General features: G+C 39.6%; 1 protein-coding gene across 2 annotated transcripts in view; it reads right to left on the reverse strand.

Annotated features, from left to right (window-relative positions):
- The window catches only part of PRICKLE2 (prickle planar cell polarity protein 2), a 358266-nt gene that overhangs the window by 252689 nt on the left and 85750 nt on the right, over window positions 1-19827 (reverse strand). The gene's annotated exons all lie outside the window — the stretch shown is intronic.

Consider the following 19827-nt stretch of genomic DNA (forward strand, 5'->3'; position numbering starts at 1 on the left):
CTCCTGACAGGCTGAGAAATAAAGCACAAAGATTTAGGTGCAGAAAGATGTGTATATGTCTCAACTGAATAACTCATTTAATTATTATCTTGAGCTATCTGGAGAGAGTTAGTTTATCTTCCTATACAAGAAAGCGTCTGATTCATTTTGTCTGGCATTTCATAGATCTAGTGAAAGTTTTTTCAAGCGTTCAAGGAATAAGAATGATTCATTTCTTTCCAAGGCCAGAGTGAAACCTTGCTTTGAATATGCTCAACTATTACTGCCTAGTTCTTAAAGGAGCAGGCTAGATTCAACTGTGAAAATGTCCAGCAGTTGCTACATGGGAATTGCTTCATGTGGTGAGGTAAGAGGCAGGGGTCCAGAACCAGATGATCTGCGATGGAATCCCAGCTCCAGCATTTATTAACTGTATAACCTTGGGCAAGTTACTTAAAACTCTTTGTACCTCACTTTCCTAATCTGCAAAATGAGATTAATAAAAGTCCCAACTTCATAGCGTTATTGTGAGAACTAAAGGACTAAAATGCCTAGTGCAATGCCTAGTTTTGAGTATTTGCTATTATTATAATGATGATTATTACTATCATTCTTACTCCCTTGGTGAAACAGGAAAATGGAAGAAAGTTTGAAGTTTAAGGAAAATATTTCAGTGACCAGAGGGGAAGTGGGAGGGGATAATGGGGGAGGGGGGAAGGTTTTGCAGGAACATGTATAAAGGACACATGGACAAAACCAAAGCGGGGTGGAAGCAGGGGCTGGTGGGGATCGCTAGGGTATGAGGGAGTGGTGAGGGGTAAATGCAGACAACTGTACTTGAAGAATAAAATACCCTTTTTAAAAAAGAAAGAAAAATATTTCAAATAAATAGCAATTTGTAAAGATATAATTAGCCCCAAATTCAACTTTGGGCATGACAGTTTCTTAAACTTAGAAAGCAAACAATGCTCAGAAGCAAGACAGATACAAGAGGCCCTTTGCGTCTGTTCCACAGGCTGAATGTGCCCGAACTTTCTGTGTACCACACACCCGATGATGTCACACATCACAACACCTCATTATCCTTCCTAATGCCCTGAAGTGGGTACTCTTTTAAATCTTCCTTTTACCAATGAGGGAAGTAAAACCTATTGGGTGAAGAACCATGTCCAAGGGCACTCAGCCAGTTTATGGCAGCACAAGGACCAGAATGCAGAGGACCACATTCTGATCCAAGGACCAAGGACCACAAGGTCCAAGGACCACAAGGACCTGATCAGAGTCAGGGCACATGACTCTGATCTAAATGATTAACCACTGACTTATATCACCTCTGCCTATTTTTTGTCCTGGGAACACAGCACAGTGTTACTAAGTGTGTGCAATCGTGAATCAGTTTCTTTTTTATTTTTTTTTAATTGTTGTTCATGTACAGTCTGCCATGTGAATCCGTTTCTAATGCAGGAGTCCCCACCCCCGGGCCATGGACCAGTACCGGTCTGTGGCCTGCTAGAAACATGCTGCACAGCAGGAGGCGAGCAGTGGGCGAGGAAGCTAGTGAACTGGTCCCTGGTGCCAAATAGGTTGGGGGCTGATCCTCTAATGGACTTGAACAACATATACTGTTCTTGATTTCTTTTTCTGTCTGCCACATTTTCTGCCTAGGCTGTCCACTAAATGCTATAGCTTGAGAGAGCCTAAATAAAGCACACACATCAAAGGATACCTGCTGAGCTACCTTCTGGAGAGCATTGGATCTGGCCAAGCCCTGGAGAACAAAGGAGGAATTGTATAAGCTACATTCATCTTGGAAGCTCCAAACAATTCTGCTCACACAAAGGGTGGCTCCTGGAGGCTGAGGACACTGCCTGCATGGGAGTGATAAGCCCAGGGCCCAGCAAGATGGCTTTGACAAACGGCACCCCTTCCCCCGAAGTCCAGGCTCGTCTACCAGTGGGGAAAGCTGCTCCCTCAGACGAGTCCACACCACCACCTCTTTCAGCTCTCCTTGTGACACCTCTGCAGATGAACGTCTGATATTCAAAGCCAAAGCCTGCAGGGACTCCGTAGTCCTGGCCACGAGTCCTAGAGGAGCCATTTTCAACCTGTGTGCCACAGGAATTTTTAAACATACCGTACCTGACTATTTAGTCAGGGTCACTGACCTGTTTTCCCTTAGATTGTCCAGTGTGAATGAATCAAAATTATACCTACACTTTCTGTCAGACTGGCAAAAAATAGAATACATTTTCTCTATTTGGCACAGGATTTTAGTAATTAGTTTGTGTGTGCCATTAAGCAGAAAAAGGTTGAAAGTCGCTTTCCTAGAGGGAGGCTCTTGAAAGGCAGAGCTGGCCTGGAGCAGTTTCAGAAGTTCAAACTAGTGTGCCCGCCAGACAGTGCTGAGCACACAGGCCACGCAGCATCTGGGAGGCCCCGGGGTTCTAGGGAAGCCGCCAATTCCAAGTAGACTCTCCAAAGCACATAGGTGGTGCCAGGCTCAGGTGCCAAGACTGAAGATAAAGAGCAACCTGTGTCTGTTTCCAGGTGGCACATAAAACAATGGGGCGAGGCCTGCGGGAGACACTCTGTGGCACAGAACCTCTTCTCCTTTCCAGAACAAGGTAGGGAGGGCCAGGGCTCAGGAGATCTGAGACACCGTTAAATGGGGTTATTTCTGATCCCTCTATCATATGATCTTATTCTTTTTCTATATTAAAATAACTTCTCCAATTATGTGCTCAATGCATACAACACTGAGAGAAAATGCCCAAAGGCACAGATTTCATATAACACAAAAATTACCCATAATCCTACCAACAAGATCACCTCCCTTAGAATTTTATTTTATATATACTATAAATATATATTTGTATTTGATTATATATCATATTTAAGTATATATTCCTAATACAGATTTACAGTATATATATTATATATTTATAGTATATATATTAGGAATATAGATATTTATATACCATATATTAGGAATATACACACACATATACATAGTAATTTTTTCAGGAGCGTGTTAAAACAACAGCACAAAAAGTTTCAAATGATACCTTCTCTTATACAGGATTTCCTCACTTAGGAGTGTATCACAGATTCTTATTGTTTTCAATATATTGTCATATATATGATTTCTTAGGTCTTTAAAAAATCCTATGATCTGTACAGATTAGGACATTGAGACCAAGTAGTAGGGTAACTTGGATAAACAGTCACAGACAATACATGAGCACAAGGGTGTGGCTGTGACTGAACAAAACTTTATGGGCACTGAAATTTGAATTTCACAAGTCGTGAAATATTATGCTTATTTTTTTCTAACCACTTACAAATGTAAAAGCTGCTCTGACCTCACAGGTCTTCCAAAAATAGACAGTGAGCCAAATCTGCCCTTGCCCATGGTTACCAACACTTGACCAAGAACACTGGTGTATATGTTTTTTATAAATGCAACTTCCCTCATAATCTTTTGATTGTTCTATTCTTGAACTTCAGGACCAAAATGGCCAATATCAGTGACATTTCCATGTCTTAATGTAATGATAGCAAGAGACTGAAGAGACTTTTTTCTTCATTAGCCAAGCACTAGGGCCAGCAACTGAAAAAATACAAGGTGAGGAGACAGGCTAATGTTGGTTGAACACTTACTACCTGCTGGACATCAAGCTAAGGGCTTTACACACATTAGTAAGGATAGGAGAGGTCATGCCACCATCACCAATGATCCCAGTAGTTCATTGGCTACAGTCACAAAGGTTTGGCTGTAGCTTCATCCTGCATACCCACTGGCTATAGTTCTGCCTCATGGTCTCTAGTCCTGAGTCCAGGCAAAGGGAACACCATCTATCAGGAGCAGTGCCAGTCTCATGGCTGGGGAAGAGGAAAACATGGCAAACTGTACCCAGAAATGACACACATCCCTTTGCTAACAATTCTTCAGCCAAAGCACATGGAACGATCATGCCTGAGAAGTCTTCTGGGGTCTAGACCAGGCAAATATTTGTGAAAGTAAAAGAGTCTACAAAACTAACTCACCCTTATAATGATCCCTTGAGATTTAAATTATTTTCTCATTTTATAGATGTAGAAACTGAGGCTCAGAGAATTAAGCTTGCTAAGGTCACATAGCTATTGTAATAAGAATAGCAGGCATGTTACCCAAGATGGTCTAATTTCAGAATTTATACTCAAATCCCTGGACTCTCTTGCTATGAACTCTGGGAAAATATACTCACCTGAAAGTCATCTACCTGTAGGTATCTGTAACTACCATTTGACCAAAACAATGTGGCCATGATTCCAATATGCCAGACATCATGAGAAAGATGATCTAAGCTGTCCCTAGAAAACACTGAGGAATGTGCTAGAGAGATAAGCTTCTTCTTAAAAAATATTTAACTGTCCCAAATAGAAAAGATTTGGAATACCATCACTTGAAAAAACAAAATCTATGAGACAGAATTCAAATGTGTCGGTAGTAACTTTGTTTTAAAACAAGAATGGCCTAAGTTCTCAGACAGTAAAACACCTTCTACACAGTTTGCTGGCGTGGCATTTTGGGGAGGTTCGCATGAAGTGCACATTGAACAAAAGAAGGAGGAAGAACAGAATAAGACCCACCTATGGAGTTTCCACAGACTACGCCTAGGCAGTTCATATCTCCAACTATCATGACAATTAAAGAATGCCTGACAACTCATGATTAGGAGCAATACCCAAAACCCTACAGAAACCTAATCATCTCATTTGGTCTTACAAAAATCATCTCTGTATTCTTTGCTGAGGGTATCCCCATCAGATGTACATGTCTACCAATTTACTAAGCATCTACATGTGCTAGGCAACTGGCTAAGTGCTGTACAATAATGCCCAGAACAACTCCATGAGATAGTCATTATTATTCCATTTCACAGATGAGAAAACTGAGGCTTGGCATCAACTTCCTACACAGAGGTGGTATGTGGTCAACTCATGAGTAACGACATGGAGGGAAGCGAGCCTGTTTCAGGGGGCTGCCCTCGATGTGCCCAGTGCCTAGCCACAAACACCGTCACTGGGGCTGACATTATTTCCAAACACCATCTCCGGGGAACTGCTCACAAATGATTCCTTCTTTCTAAGCCTGGGTAATTGTTCCTGCTCTTGCTTGCACCAGAGGGAAAACAACCTATATTGTGGCATGTTCTCTCAGATATCCTAAGGATTTTTAAGAAAAAACGCCTTGGCTAGTATGGCTTAGCATTTTGGGCATCCTGTAAACTGAAAGGTCACTGGATTGGTTCCCAGTGAAGGCACTGCCTGGGTTGCAGGCCCCATCCCCAATTAGGGGCATGTGAGAGACAACTGACTGATGTTTCTCTCTCTTTCTTTCTCCCTTCCCCTCCCTCTAAAAACAAATAAATAAATCTTTATTTTAAAAAAAGAAATATTAGAAAGTAGGTCAAGATCAAGATTCTTAAAGATTTTTAAAGATTACCATAACAAGAAAAATAATAATAGCTAAAATAAGACACTTTGTTTCAATGTCCACACACCCTATTTAAATGACACAGATAAAAATATATAAACACACTAAAATCCTCAATAAAATATTGGCAAACCACCTCGAACAATACACTAAAAAAGATTATAGGAAGTGAGGAAAAGATTATTATTATTTTCTTCCACATAAAAAGATTGTCCACCTCGAACAATACACTAAAAAAGATTATAGGAAGTGAGGAAAAGATTATTATTATTTTCTTCCACATAAAAAGATTATGAGGAAGTGAGATTCAGCCCAGGGATGCAAGAATGGTTCAATATTCACAAATCAGTAAATGTAGTACATCACATAAACAAAGCAAAGACAAAAATCACATGATCATTTCAATAGATGCAGAAAAAGTATTTGATGAGGTACAGAATCCATTTATGGTAAAAACACTTAGCAAAGTGGTAATAGAGGGAGCATTCCTCAATATAATAAAGACCATATATGAGAGACCTACAACTCACATCATACTCAATGGGCAAAAACAAAAAANACTAAAATCCTCAATAAAATATTGGCAAACCACCTCGAACAATACACTAAAAAAGATTATACACTATGAGGAAGTGGGATTCAGCCCAGGGATGCAAGAATGGTTCAATATTCACAAATCAGTAAATGTAGTACATCACATAAACAAAGCAAAGACAAAAATCACATGATCATTTCAATAGATGCAGAAAAAGTATTTGATGAGGTACAGAATCCATTTATGGTAAAAACACTTAGCAAAGTGGTAATAGAGGGAGCATTCCTCAATATAATAAAGACCATATATGAGAGACCTACAACTCACATCATACTCAATGGGCAAAAACAAAAAACTTTTCCACCAAGATCAGGAACAAGACAAGGTTGTCCACTTTCACCACTTCTATTCAATATAGTATTGGAAGTTTTAGCCACAGCAATCAGACAAGAAAAGACAAGAAAAGAAAATAAAAGGCATCCAAATCAGAAAGGAGGAAACAAAATAGTCACTGTTTGTAGATGACATGATAGTGTACACAGAAAATCCTATAGACTCTATCTAAAAACTGCTTGCTCTAATAAATGAATTTGGCAAAACAGCAGGATACAAAGTCAATATCCAGAAATCAAAGGCATTCTTGTATACCAACAGTGAAACAGCAGAACCAGAAATCAAGAAAAAAATCTCATTCGATATAGCAAAAAAATAAATAAATAAAACACCTAGGAATAAACCTAACCAAGGAGGTTAAAGACCTGTATGCAGAAAACTACACAACACTGAAGAAAGAAATCAAGGAAGACACATACAAATGAAAACATATACTGTGTTCATGGATTGGAAGAATTAACATCTTCAAAATGTCCATACTACCCAAAGCAATTTACAGATTCAATGCAATACCTATTAAAGTACCAATGGCATAGTTCACAGACATAGAACAAACACTTCAAAAATTTATATGAAACCATAAAAAACCCCGAATAGCAGCTGCAATGTTGAGAAAGAAGAACAAAGTAGGAGGGATCATAATACCTGATATCAAACTGTACTACAAGGCCACTGTAATCAAAACAGCCTGGTACTGGCATAAAAACAGGCATATGGACCAATGTAACAGAACAGAGTCCAGAAATAAACCCAAGTCTCTATGGTCAATTAATATTCAACAAAGGGGGCAGCAACATAAAATGGACTAAAAATAGCCTCTTCAACAAATGGTGTTGGGAGAACTGGACAGCTACATGCAAAAATATGAAACTCAATCACCAATTTACACCATACACCAAAATAAGTTCAAGGTGTATAAAAGACTTAAATATAAGCCATGACACCATTAAAGTCCTAGAGGAGAACATTGGCAGGATATTTCACTCAGCAACATTTTTACTGATATGTCCTCTAGAAGAAGGGACATAAAGGAAAGAATGAACAAATGGAATCTCATCAAAATAAAAAGCTTCTGCATGGCTAAAGAAAATAGTATTAAAATAAAAAGAGAACCAACTGTATGGAAAAACATATTTGCCAATGATACCTCAGACAAGGATTTAATCTCCAAGATATATAAAGACCTTACATGACTCCACTCTAAGAAGACAACTAACCCAATTAAAAAATGGGCAAAGGACTTGAATAGACACTTCTCCAAGGAGAACATACAAAGGATCCAGAGACACATGAAAAGATGTTCACTATCACTAGCTATCAGAGATGTGCAAATTAAAAACACAATGAGATACCACTTCACACTGGTCAGAATGGCCATCATAAACAAAGCAACAAAAAACAAATGTTGGAGAGGTTGTGGAGAAAAGAGAACCCCAGTGCACTGTTGGTAGGATTGCAGACTGGTACAACCACTATGGAAAACATTATGAAGTTTTCTAAGAACACTAAAAGTGGATCTGCCTTTTGACCTAGCAATTCCACTGCTATGATTATATCCTAAGAACCCTGAGACACCAATCCAAAAGAACCTATGCACCCCAATGTTCATAGCAGCACAATTTACAATATCCAAGTGTTGGAAGCAACCTAGGTGCCTATCAGTAAATGAATAGATAAAAAAAAAACTATGGTACATTTACACAATGGAATTCTATGCAGCAGAAAGAAAGAAGGAGCTCTTACCCTTTGCAACTGCATGGATGGAACTGGAAAGCATTTTGCTAAATGAAATAAGCCAGTTGGTGAAAGACAAATACTATATGAACTCACCTTTAAAAGGAACTTAAACAACAAAACAAACAAACAAGCAAAATATTATCAAAGACACTGAAATAGAGAAGAGGCTGACAGTGATCAGAGGGGGAAGGGGAGGGAATTTCAGGGGGAGAGGGAAAAGGTTTACAGGAACAAGTATGAAGGACGACACATGAACAAAAAGTAGGGGAGGGTGGAAATGGGAAGGAGCAGGGAGGACTGGGCAGGTGGGCAGGGATGAGAGTACAAGTCAGAAAACTGTACTTGAACAACAATTAAAATAAAATAAAAAATTTAAATAAACTATATTAAAAATATATATTATAAACATATAAATTAAAAATGTATATGTGTGTATATGTTCTTCCACACACACATAACCTTTCAGCCCCCCAAATCTCCACTTTACAAAAAAAGAAACTGAGGTTCAGAGAGATTAATCAGATGTCAGAACTATACACAGCCAGTACATGTAAGAGCCACAATGTCCACCCAAGTTTCTCAGGCTCCCCAAACAACAAGCAATGTTAGACCAACATACACTGCAGCCACTCCACCCCTGACACTGCCATAGCAGCTGTGGTGTCCTAAGCAGATAAAAGCTATTTAAATACAGGGGAACTTTGCTCTTTGTATCAGAGGCATTTCTAGGAAGTTACACTAAAGTCAAAGTCTTCATAGAAGTATCACAATCTAAGTGAGTCCATCATTTTAGAGAATATTCTGGTAAAGCTTTTTATAAATATGAGACTCCTTTTATACACTGTATACCTGATAATTCGTTGTTCTGCATATTTTATTTTCAGACATAGTATTCAGTTATTTTTAAAGGAGAAAGGGAGAGGTAGGACTAGCTGTTCCTAAATAATTATAATACAACCACTGTTCCATTTTTGCATTATCCAAAAAGTTGATTTTTTTGCAACCTGAAACTAATGTACATGAGGGAGACAAGTCAGACGGGGTTAATAGCAAACTGCACAGCAAATGTCTCACCTGAAAGAGGCACCAGTGAGTGAATGTATTCCAACCAGCCTTGCAATATTGTGAGCACAGTGTGAAACTGCCAATTTGTGAACATCAGCAACTGATCCATTTTGTTAAGAAAACCTATATAGGACAGATACATCGTAGACATACTGCTGCCAATGGCTGCCATTTTTGTATTATTGTTTTGAGTTACTTGAGGTTTGGGATGTTTTATGAATTTCAATAATGTTGGTAGTAAAAGAATAGCAAGAAAGAACGTAGATGAGGGTTAAGTACACAAATCTTCAAGTCAGCAAGATCTAGACTCTACTCTGACTTTGACACTTACTAGTTGTGTGATATTCCATTACTCATCAATCTCCCTAGACCTCTGTAAAACGGGCATACAGAAGACCCCCAAATAACTCTGGGTTTAAGGGCACCAATCCCCCCACTCAGAATTGGAAATCTGCGAATAACTTTCACCTCCCCCAGGCAACTACCCTGGGTATCTGTGAGGGATTGGCTCCAAGAACCCCCGCAGCTACCAAAATCCATGGAAGCTCATGTCTCCTACATATTGATAAAATGGTAAGTGGATCAATGAATACATGTGGCCCTCTATATTCATGGACTCCCAACTGAGGATCAAAAGCACTACAGCTATTTATTGAAAAAAATCTGCATCTAAGTGGACCTACGCGGTTCCATCCATGTCATTGAAGGGTAAACTGTAATAGGTAAACCTACCGCTCAGGGCAGCTGTAAGGGGTGAATTGTGACAAACCATTACATATGACAGGCAATTCATTTTCATGTCTATTTGTGGAGCTATCAAATCCTCTTCCATCTTCTCAAGAAAGACGGCCACGAGGTGACTCAGCTTGATCAGGCACCCAGGCACAATTCATGGAAGGCTTACTGATGTCAAGACAAGCATGCTAACCCAAGGGTTACTAGCAGAATAAGGCTTGGTTCCTTCTCCTGGAAAATTCAGAAGATCTCCAGATAATTCCTATTGAGGAATAAAACCACTGGAAGTTAAGGGACCTCAAAGACCATTTTTCAAATCCCTAACTATTGGATGAGGGAATGGAGACACAAGCAGTTGAGGGTCACCCCAGGTTGGAGCTTAGCTTAGAGCCCAGATGAACATTCACAAGAACAAGCTCTTTTGAAATGCCAGAAAGAGCCCTGGCTGGTGTGGTTCAGTGGACTGAGCACTGGCTTGTGAACCAAAGGGCCATAGGTTCAATTCCCAGTCAGGGCACATGCCTGGGTTGCGGGCAAGGTCCCCAGGAGGGGGAACAAGAGAGGTAACCACACATTGATGCTTCTCTACCTCTCTTTCTCCCTCCCATTCCCTCTGTCTAAAACAAAATAAATGAAATCTTTAAACAAAAATGCCACAAAGATTTCCTCTCTGTATCATCAGGTACCATCTCAGTGACATTTAGAGTCTATAGTGAGAACTAAAATCGAGGACCCATTTAACTCTCAAAAACATAGTCCAGCAGGTCTGAAACAATTGCCTAAAATCAAGGTGTAACACAAAGAATGCACCAAGAAAATTAGTTCCCTCCCTCTCTCCCTTCCTTTCTTCCTACCTTTTTACTGACCTTCCTTCCTTCCTTATTTTAAAAATAAGGACTCCTGTCCCCTAATATGAAAGTCGCTCTGTGTAGTTCTTACATTTTCAACTCCCATTGTTTATAGATTTCCTCAACACTTCTACACCATTTAACATAAGCCCCTTTTCAGGTATCATGAATCCAGAGTGTTCATGCGACCATGAGATAGTGACTGAAGGAACATGATTTTCCATCATGCTACTTCCAATCGTGCTCCTTCCAGCAAGCAGGTTCATGTTGTGGAAGAATGTACAGGTGAGTTCATTAGTCCTCTTCAGCAGAAACTCCCAGCCTAATGACAGCCCTGAGAAAACAGCTCTCCCTATTAATAAATCTATGTATATATAAAAATAAAAATACTTCTCAAATAGAGCTATAATAAATAAGTGCTTACAATATAATTGACACAATCAATACTAACTGGTTAAATAAATGCTAAAGAGAATTACAAGCTAATTATACACACAGTTTTCTTTCTAAAAAGGGGAAAAATCTACTACCCAGACACAACCATCATTAATATTTTGGTATATTTCCTTTCTGCTTTCCCCCCATGTGTATGTATTATTTTCAAAAATAATGAGAAACAAACTAAATACACATCTTTCAAATCAATATATTATAAGCATATCCCATATCACAAAAATTTTAGTAAATATGCTTAATGGCTACATTATTTTAATATATTAATATTCCAGTGCCCTGTTACTAGAATGTTTCTCAACCTTATCACTAGATATTTCCAATTATGAAAAAGATAAATTGTTATAAATAGTTAAGTGACAGAATTTCTTATTTTAAATAAAATTATATTCTTAATAAGAATTTTTGAAAATAAAATTATTGAGTCAAAGAGCATAAATTTTTCTTCAGGCTTTTGATAATATTTTGTTAGAAAATTTGAACCAATATTTATTCCCAATAGCAGTAAAAGTTCCTGTCGCTTATTACCCTCCAATACTAAATAAATATTATCATTGGCAAGCAAAACAAATAAACAAACAAAAACTAGAAACAAAACTACGTTGTTAGTTTGACAGTTAAAATGATATCTCCTTCTTGTTTCAATTGCATTGCTTTCCCTGCTGATGGACTGAATTTTTAAAATCCCCACTTGCATGTAGACGCAGCCTGTCTGCTCTTCCTGTTCATGTCATCTGCCAGTCTGGAAGGCATATTGAAGACAGACAGCAATCAATTGTGGAAAAAGAAAATAGTTTCTGCTCCTGCCTGTTGGTCTGTTTTCTTTACTTCATCTTCTTACTGCTGACCTAACACTAACAAGTGAACTTTAATGCCAGAGAATCCATTCTCACCCAAAGAAAAGAGGCCCGCACCTTCTCTCCTGGTTAGAGCCCAATTCTGGCCAGACCACCTGCCCTACGTGCTGCCCTCATGACTTAGCAGCCAGAGGCCACAGTGGAATGTGTCAATGGGAAAGGAAAGCCTCAAGGACTCAGAGGGGGATGCAGACTGAGTATCTACAAGAGGCACCATGAAGAACCCCCTCCAACAACAGCTTCCAATTAGAAAAAGGATTAGAGATCTGTCAAAAGCGATTTCAGCATCCATCACTTGCCCTAATCTGCTTCCCTAGGGGCGTGGAAATCAGTGCTGTGAGATGCTGGTACTCACCATGCTGATCTTCCCACCAAGCAACATGCCTCAGGAAGCTTCCTATGGGATGAGTTGGAAACCTCAGCACGCAGGTGCTGGGTGACCTGAGGAGAAAAGGGCTACCTTGTGACAGAGCTGGGCACTAAATCTTTGGAAACATTTCCTTTTGTGGGAAATTAACTAGGCACAGAGTGAGTCCTTGGGCTCTGCTAACTCACAGAAATGTTCCTGAGGCAACAGAATAAAGACCCCAGTGTTAAACATACAAGATTAAATTAGAGACCTGGAGTCACATTTATAAAATCCGTCCAGCAGCATCCCTCAAAATAAACATCTTCACTGTAAATAATAAACAAGGAGCTGAGCTGCTTTGCATCACATGCCCAGGTTTAACTACAGAAGCTCTGGGACAACTATCAAAGCTAATTTGTCTTGAAGGATACACTCTCCCCAGGAGTGGAAATGAACATCACCTTAGCGTTAATGTCATTAGAAAAGTCTGTTCTAGTTGATCTTTTTATTCATAACCCTAACTTCGTAAAACACTGACTGCATTTACCCTACATTGCAGGCACTGTAAAAAGACAGGTAAGTATTAGATAAGAGGCTACCAATCATCAACGCTACCTAGATGCTACTTCACCTGGTAATATGATCAGTGCTTGGCTAAGACTGAAATGAAACAATCTGCCTTGGGTCTCCTGCACCTGGATACTTACAGAGCTGACCAAACATCAGCCTTTATGGGAAGTAATCAAACACAAACTGGCCTAGGCAACAGACAGATAGGACTGGATTTAATTCCCAGCTCTGGGCTTGCAGGTTGTATAACAATGGGCAAGTTACTCTTTTTGAGCAAATAAGTTAATAGTAAATGAATTCAGGTAAGACTATTTGAACAACGCATGTGGCAGGGTAAGAACTGATCAATTATTATTACATTTCCTCAACTTTAAAATGAACACATTCAAACCAAAGCTACCCCTTGAAGATTAAATTGTGAAGAGTAAAACTTGTAAAATATTCATCATGGTACCAGGGAAAGAGTAAGCAGCCAGTAATGGCAGCAATCATGTTTAATTAATGATGAACTTTGGAATTTAAAAAGAACTGTATACAGTGTTAGAACACCTTGGGTCTAGTCCTGAACTTACTATCACTAACTGTGACTTAACTTCCTTCCAATATTCTTTAGGAATCTGGCATTTATGAGCAAAGTAATTCAAAACTACGGTATCAGGTATATAAAACAAAGCCAGAAGAAGATTTTAAATGAAATAGAAGGGAAAACAGGCCCTGGCTGGTGTAGCTTAGTGGATTGAGTGTGGGCTTGTGAACCAAACAACCATGGTTAGATTCCAGTCAGGGCACATGCCTGGGTTGCAGGCCAGTTCCCAGCAGGGAACGCTCAAGAGGCAATCATACATTGATATTTCTGTCCCTCTCTCCTTCCCTTCCCCTCTAAAGATAAATAAATAAGATCTTTTTAAAAAAAGAAATAGAAGGGGAAACAAATAAAAGAGCTGGTAAGGAAATGTACCATGTCTGAGATGACTCCATCAGAAGTGGCTAGGTCCCAGTGAGAAGAGGCCCGCCCTCCTCTCTCCCAAACCCAGGCTTGGAGAACCATCATGATGGCTCCATGATTCCATAAATCAAGCCCCAGAGAAACATCACTGGTGGTTCGTTAGCCCAAGTACTTCACCACTGTCATATGCCTGAAACTCTTCTCAGAGAGCAGGAATGCAAATCTCCCCTTTAACCAGGTACTGCCCAGTTGTTCTCTGAAATGGGTATAGAGCTGTGCCAAAGAGCTTGAATTTCAATTTTTCAATTGAAAATTTTCAATTTTTAAATCATTCCCATGATCCTAGGTAGGAGACACAATGTATCTCCATTTTATGGAGAAGAAAAAAGTCGTATAACTTACCCTATTATGAAGAAGTAGAATGTGGCAATACTCTACAGCAAAGTTAGGCTGCCTACATGTGTGAATGCTTCTGAGTGTGAATGTTTGTGTTGTTTAGGTGGAGAGGAGAGAAAACAAAAGTTTCTGTGGTCAACAGGAAGTAGTAAATATGTGAGTTCTTTTTCATGTACAAGAAAACATGTCACACATCTCATAGAAGCTTCTCGACAAATAGTTCTCAACCTTTGCTACACATTAGAGTCTTTGGAGACCTTAAAGAAAACTCCTACACCTGGATCATAGCCACACCTGTTAGAGCAGAATCTCTGGGAGCAGGACCCTGGCATCAGGATCTCTTAAGACTCGCTAGGTTGTTCCAATATGCAGGCAAGTTTTGGAAGCACTGGGCATGAAGGTATTTATTAGTGCATCCCTTATTCAACTGGCAAACACCTACACATTCAGCTACAGTATGTGGAATATTATGCAGTCATTAAAAATGATAGCTGGTGATACTGGAAATATAGAAATGCCTATGACATAGTATCAAGCGCAATGGGCAAAGCTGGATATTTCACTCCAGTGGGTAATAAAAAGCAGATGTCTCCTCTGTGCGTTCTCCTGCATGACCGTGGACTTCCAACCTTGATTTTCCAGCCTCCTGCCAATCCTATAAGTCAATGATATGCTTCAAAAGAATCTTTCTTGTTTCTTTTTATAAAAAGTAAGATATTTGTAAAATTGCCCATGGACTATTATTTTAAGTGGGTAAAAATATGCATGCATGTGAAAGGACACAAGAAAAGAAAAAAATTTCTAAACATATACTATCATGGCATGTGACTATATAATATGACATTTGAGCAACAGCACTAAGGAGAATTTATTTATTAAATCTTAGTCAAGCTCATCAGGCAAATGCCACAACAGTAATTGTTACAGGCAAAAATCATCAATGGAGGCTAAAATTGTGGGCATCAATGGTGGGCAAAAGTATGATGAGAAGAAGGATATTTGCATAATCTCAAAAGTGTCATCCCATAAAATATGTATGTATCAACTACAAAGAGGAAAGTAGAGCAACCTGGCAGACAGCACCTTAAACAAGCGGTCAAAATCAGCACCACCAATACTAACACACATGGGTATCATATACCTCCTGAGACAATAAACTGAAAAGAGCCCAGCATCTGTGGTCTTCTTGCCAAAAAGACATTCCTCAACCTAATGATGCAAAAATATCAGAAAAGTCCACATTGAAGGACACTCTATAAAATAAATGGCCAGTTCTATGCAAATGTCTCCCAGTCATGGGAGACAAAGACTGAAGAATTGTCACAGATGGGAGGAGAAGACTATTGGGAGACATGACAACTAAATGCAATATGAGATCCTGGAGAGGATCCAGGAGGAAGAAAGGACATTAGTGGGAAAGCTGGTGACTTTTAATTAGGTTTATNAATATGTATTAACTACAAAGAGGAAAGTAGAGCAACCTGGCAGACAGCACCTTAAACAAGCAGTCAAAATCAGCACCACCAATACTAACACACATGGGTATCATATACTTCCTGAGACAAAAAACTGAAAAGAGCCCAGCATCTGTGGTCTTCTTGCCAAAAAGACATTCCTCAACCTAATGATGCAAAAATATCAGAAAAGTCCACATTGAAGGACACTCTATAAAATAAATGGCCAGTTCTATGCAAATGTCTCCCAGTCATGGGAGACAAAGACTGAAGAATTGTCACAGATGGGAGGAGAAGACTATTGGGAGACATGACAACTAAATGCAATATGAGATCCTGGAGAGGATCCAGGAGGAAGAAAGGACATTAGTGGGAAAGCTGGTGACTTTTAATTAGGTTTATAATTTAGTTAACAATATTGTGTCAATGTTAACTTCCTGGTTTTGGTGATCGATCTTTCAATGATTTTGTAAAATACTAACCTTAGGTGCAACTGGGAGAAGGGTACTCAGGAAGTCTGTGCACTAGTTTTGCAACTTCCTCTAATTTTACATTATTTCAAAATAAAAAGTTCTTGAAGATCAGTGAAGTTTAGTTATTTAAAAGTAAGTATTGATTGTTAATATTTTCTTCCTTCTCCCATCAGACTAGCTTGTGCACATACTTTGGAGATTAAAGAAGAGGGTCAAAGATGGCGGAGGAAGATGATGGGACCCTCTGAGTAGAGAAGGTGAGGTGAGCTGAGCCTCCAAACTGGGCAGCTCAACTCTCATGCCTGCCTCGATGGACATGTAAACAAATGCAACACTTAAAACTGAGGTCTTTTGGGCAAAAAATTATAGAATTGTCAAAACAGCCCTGGATTTTGAGTCAAAGGTATGAATACAAATGCTCAAGGGTTGGCCCCAATACAATATAGCTTGGTGATCTTGAGTCAGTAGTCATTTGTTATTTGTAAAATTGGAGATGAGCAAACTTTACTGCAAACAACTATGAGCATAAAGTGCATAAAGGTGCCTGAAAGCATTATGCAAATGATATAGCCCTGCTATAAAATGATTATTAAAATTACCAAGAGTAACAATATCTACCTAGCTGAGATAATTACACAGTTTCATTCCTAGACAATAGCATCGAAGAATCTAATGGTGCTCATTTCATATGGATGCAAATCTGTCTTGCCTTCTGCTTGAACTTGGAGCCTGGGGTCACCAGTCTTCTTGTGTGGTCCATATTAAACACCATCTGTCCTGAGTTAACACAACCCCTCCTTAGTCTAAGCAATGAACACAGGCTGCAATGGCGAAAGCCTAAATAAATGCAATATGAAGGAAGACTTTCTATTCTGTTTATTACTTTGGAGGGGGGCGTTCACTTACTAGTTGTTTACCCATCTGAATTGTGTGATAAAATATCGTTTGAACACTTTTACAAGCAATCAGATGCAATCAAGTTCTGTTCAGGCTTAATTCCCCTCAGCAAACAAGATACTAAAAAACCAATAAGAAGCTGGGTTTCATTTCAATTTTTTTCCTACTGCACATATATCACCTGAAATCAGTCTACCCCTTCCCTCCATAAAACCCCCTAATAATTTTATGTTCATTATCTCTGGTATAGGTACATTTTCTCACTGCTTACAAGCAGGTGAAAAGGAAGTGATATGTTAGGGCATTTATTGTTCTAGTCTTCTCAAGTCACTCCCACTTCTGAAATGGAACCACTGAGCCCTTCCTCTCCATTCACAGTGTCTGAGTAGGACGGGCAGCTTCCATCGCAGCACAGAGCTGCCAGGACAAGCCAATCAGCACAGTCCTTCCTCCAGGCCAGAGAGTTCAGTGATGGACAATCGTGTGTCTCTTGTAGAAAGGACTGGAAAAGGACAAGTCTATTTCCCAGGGTACTATGTCAATAAGATGTAAGCATGAAGCTAACTAGGGCCCTCTTGCCACAGTGAGAAAATGGCCTGTCTGGACAAGAGGAGAGCAGAGAGAAAGGGAGAGAAGACAGACAGGCCGACTCCTGCTGAAATCATCACACTGCCAGCTATCCAAGCCTGAATCTCGTGCTGCACACCTCCCACCCACTGATGCTTAATTACGTGAACCAGTATTCTTTTTGGCATCGGTCACTTTAAGTGAGGTTTCTGTCACTTGCAACCCAAAGTGATCTGATAGAGAAACCAGGGAAATAAACATTGAACACTCTCCTGTGTGAACAAAGCTGCTGCTGCTTAGATCTGCAGTTTTCAGGCGACAGAGATAGTTTCCCAGATGGGCCGCAAAGATCTCACTCTGAGGCCATGGGGCAGAGGTCATTTGCAAATGATCATACCTGCAGCTGTAAAGAGGCATCTGAAACAAGAAAAGATTTCCTATGCAGACCTAGCTCATTCCATACACAGCGTCCAAATAACCTGTCCAGCCTCATCATCTAGCTTCTTCCTCTCTGGCCTCTGACCCTCCAGGCACACAGAATATCTTTCTCTTCCCTAATGCACAGCAGTGCTTCATGCTGCCACACTAATGCACTGTACTCCTCTAAGACCCAACTCAGGGGCCTCCTCTGCCAGGTGTCCTCACTTCTCCAGGCACAGTTGCTGACCTTCATTCTGGATGCCCATGATAAGACCACACCACAGCACTGGGTGCAGGTGGCCAAATGATAAGACATATTGACACCCAACTGTTTCTAGCCTTCCTCCTGCGACAGAAGCAGGTTCTGTCTTCTTCTCCACTTTCTATCCCTCCTGCACCCATCTGAGGATGGAGAGCTGAGGACCTAGGTTTTTCTTCTCCAGGGGGCTAGTTGAGGACTTTGTGAAGTTAAATTGAGAGGAAGGAAACATGGAAGGATAGGGGACTAGGGAAAAGGATTTTCTAGGGCAGACCCAAAAAGAAAGATGGAGGGGAACCAACAATGTGTGAAGGAAGTGGGTGAGCAGGGAAAACAGATTTTTAAGGGCTGTTTTCAAGTATCTTTTCATGATGTCTGATCAAAAGATGGAATTGTTAAAAATACCTTCAGTTGTCAAAACATCTTTTTATATTCTTGTTTAGTTTATTACTGTTTTCCCAACATTTCTTTCCTTTTTCCTCTTCTGTCCAGCCCACCCCCCATTCCCAGAGATAATCCCCCCACCATTGTCCATGTCCATGGGTCATTCATACATGTACTTGGATTAATCCCTTCCTCTTCTTTCTCCCATTTCTACCTTACTCCCTTTCCTCTGGCAGCTGTCAGTCTGTTCCCTGTTTCCATGTCTCTGGATCTGCTCTGCTCATCAGTCTATTTTATTTATTAAGTTCTTCTTATAAATGAAATCATACGGTAGTTGTCTTTTGCCAACTGGTTTATTTCACTTAGCATAATAGTCTCCAGTTCCATCCATGCTGTCACAAAAGGTATGAGTTCCTTCTTTCTTTTGCTATGTAGTATTCCATTGTGTAGATAGATGTACCACAGTGATATCATGACTTATATTTAAGTGTTTTATCCATTTTTAGTTTATTCTGGCATATGCTGTAAGTTGGATGTCTAGTTTTATTTTTTTGCACGTACCAGTCCAGTTCTCCCACCATTTGTTGAGGTGGCTATTTTTACTCCATTGTATGCTCACACTCCCTTTGTCAAATATTAATTGACCATAGAGACATGGGTTTATTTCTGGCCTCTCTATTCTATTTCATTGACCTATATGTCTGCTCTTATGCCAGTACCAGACTGCTTTGATTACGATGGCCTTTAGTATAGTTTGATATCAGGTACTGTGATCCCTCCAAATTTGTTCCTTTCTCAAGATTGCTGTGGCAATTCGGAGTCTTTTTTGGTTCCATATAAATTTTTGAAGTATTAGTTCTAGATCTGTGAGGTATGCCATTAGTATTTTAATAGGAATTGCATTGAGTCTATAGATTGTCTTGGGTAGTAGGGACATTTTAATGATGCTAAGTCTTCCAATCCATGAATAGTGTATATCTTTCCATTTATTTGTATCTTCCTCAATTTCTTTCCTCAGTGTTGTACAGTTT

This window comes from Sturnira hondurensis, unplaced genomic scaffold (assembly GCF_014824575.4).
Source record: "Sturnira hondurensis isolate 20B ecotype Veracruz unplaced genomic scaffold, ASM1482457v3 Scaffold0002840, whole genome shotgun sequence".
Lineage (NCBI taxonomy): Eukaryota > Metazoa > Chordata > Mammalia > Chiroptera > Phyllostomidae > Sturnira > Sturnira hondurensis.